This window comes from Salvelinus alpinus, chromosome 37 (assembly GCF_045679555.1).
Source record: "Salvelinus alpinus chromosome 37, SLU_Salpinus.1, whole genome shotgun sequence".
Lineage (NCBI taxonomy): Eukaryota > Metazoa > Chordata > Actinopteri > Salmoniformes > Salmonidae > Salvelinus > Salvelinus alpinus.
Genome location: NC_092122.1, coordinates 12,539,945 through 12,542,653, shown reverse-complemented (window position 1 = coordinate 12,542,653; position 2,709 = coordinate 12,539,945).

Sequence of the window (2,709 nt, the reverse complement as noted above, 5' to 3'; positions counted from 1 at the left end):
TGCAAGTGCACTAACACAGACCACAAATACACCCAAAGTCTTATCTGCCATTAAATGTCCAACAATTGTCACTTGTACACCTTTGTACAGATTGGTACAGAATGTAGCTCCATGTCTGACACTCACCAGGATGGAGTGGGGAAGTTGTACTACAGGGGGAGGATGTGGGCTTCCTGTCTGGGGAGGTGGGACCTGATGAGGTCAGTTGCCCACTGCAAGTCGATGTTGGTGGTGAGGTGGTGGACTGTCCAGGAGTAGTGGTAGTTGGTGAGGTGGTGGACTCTCCATTAGTAGTGGTAGTTGGTGAGGTGGTGGACTGTCCAGGAGTAGTGGTAGTTGGTGAGGTGGTGGACTGTCCAGGAGTAGTGGTAGTTGGTGAGGTGGTGGACTGTCCATTAATAGTGGTAGGTGGTGAGGAGGTGGACTGTCCATTAGTAGTGGTAGGTGGTGAGGTGGTGGACTGTCCATTAATAGTGGTAGGTGGTGAGGTGGTGGACTGTCCATTAGTAGTGGTAGTTGGTGACGTGGTGGACTGTCCATTAATAGTGGTAGGTGGTGAGGAGGTGGACTGTCCATTAGTAGTGGTAGGTGGTGAGGTGGTGGACTGTCCATTAGTAGTGGTAGTTGGTGAGGTAGTGGACTGTCCATTCTTAGTGCTAGGTGGTGAGGTGGTGGACTGTCCGTTATTAGTGGTAGTTGGTGAGGTGGTGGACTGTCCATTCTTAGTGCTAGGTGGTGAGGTGGTAGGTGTTAGGTGGTAGGTGTTGTGGTGGATGTCTTGATAGAGGGAGGTCCAGTTGAAGTAGGGCTGGTGGTTTCAGGGGTAACAGGAGTGGTCAAATCCCCGGTGTTAAGTGAACGTTCATTTGTCAGAATGAAGTAGAACACATATATATTTAGGCACATTTTTATCATTGATACAAGCCTACTCTATATAAAACATTTCATCATATTAAAACTAGGATTTTCTTTGTGGAGATTATGTACATGTAACGGTCGTCGTAATCCTCCTCCTCAGACGAGGAGGAGAGGCGAGAAGGATCAGACCAATATGCGGAGTGGTTTGTGTCCATGATTATTTATTAACAAAACAAAACAAACGGAACACTAACGAAACAAAGTGACAAAAGAGAAACGAACCGACAAACAGTCCTGTGTGGCACGAATACAGACACGAGATACAACCACCCACAAACACACACGTGAACCCCGGCTGCCTAAGTATGATTCTCAATCAGGGACAACGATTTACAGCTGCCTCTGATTGAGAATCATACCCGGCCGAACACAAACAACCCGACATAGAAAAATAACACATGGACAACCCACCCCAACTCACGCCCTGACCAAGTAAATAAATACAAGAAAAAGGAAAAACAGGTCAGGAACGTGACAGTACAACTTAGTCATATGATTGACTGTCAACACTAGTTTGAAAACACTCTTACAATGTTGAACTTACCTCCATAGCAAAGGAAAGCACTTTGACTAGAGCAATCTTTTGGTGTCCATTTTCTGTCTTAGTTCAGCTGTACACAGTTTCCACCTCCCCTGGTATGTTAACATTTCTGAAATGGTTCTCCGTTTGACCATTCTCATAGTTTGTTGTTGTTGTTGTTGTGCTCAAGTCCAATCCAGGCGGCCTCTGTAGTCACCTCATCAAAGGCATCCTGTTCTTTCTGGTTAAGGATACACGCCAGATCTCTGCCTACTGTCCTGCAGTCTTTCAGGACTTTCTTCTGGCTCTTTGTCCCAGGCATCAGCTCATACACCTTCTCTGTTGTTCCATTACCATGATAAACTTCTAGGAGGGAAGGTGAAAACTGACACATCAGATTTCATGAGACAGTTAATGACTTCGCACAATAAGAAACAAACCTGGAAGTTACAGGTGATAACCTAATTAATAAAGTGCTTTGAGATCTGATTAGATGAAGAATACAGTGTTAGAGTAGGTGTCACGTTCCTGACCTGTTTTCCTTGTTTTTGTATGTGTTTAGTTGGTCAGGGCGTGAGTTGGGGTGGGCATTCTATGTTATGTGTTTCTATGTTGGGTTAAATGTGTTGCCTGATATGGTTCTCAATTAGGGGCAGGTGTTTGACGTTTCCTCTAATTGAGAACCATATTAAGGTAGGCTGTTCTCACTGTTTGTTTGTGGGTGATTGTTCCTGTGTCTGTGTCTGTTGCACCACACGGGACTGTTTCGTTCGTTTGGCTAGTCTTTCCTGTTCGTGCGTTCTTCGTGTCTATGTAAGTTCTCAAGTTCAGGTCTGTCTACGTCGTTTTTTGTTTTGTTTCTATTCAAGTGTTCTTCGTATGTTCGTCTTTGCTTTAATAAATATTCATCATGTCATCAAACAACGCTGCGTTTTGGTCCGACCCTTACTCCTTCTCCTCATCCGAGGAGGAATTAGACAGCCGTTACAGTAGGTTGTTGTGACGTGACTACCAATAATGTGATGACTGTTATTTTATAAAATCAATTAACTGTTTAATTATTACGTGATTAAATTAATCATGTAACAATTGACTCATTAGTAACTTGGGGCACCATGGAAAAACTGTGATTAAAGAGTTACCGTTTCCCCAATTAACTCAAGAATATATCAGAATTTATTGCTATCATACCAGTCATCAATGAATCATTATTACCTCATATCAGTCTTCTTCTGACATCATTGACCTCGTAAATATGCACGAACCCTAGT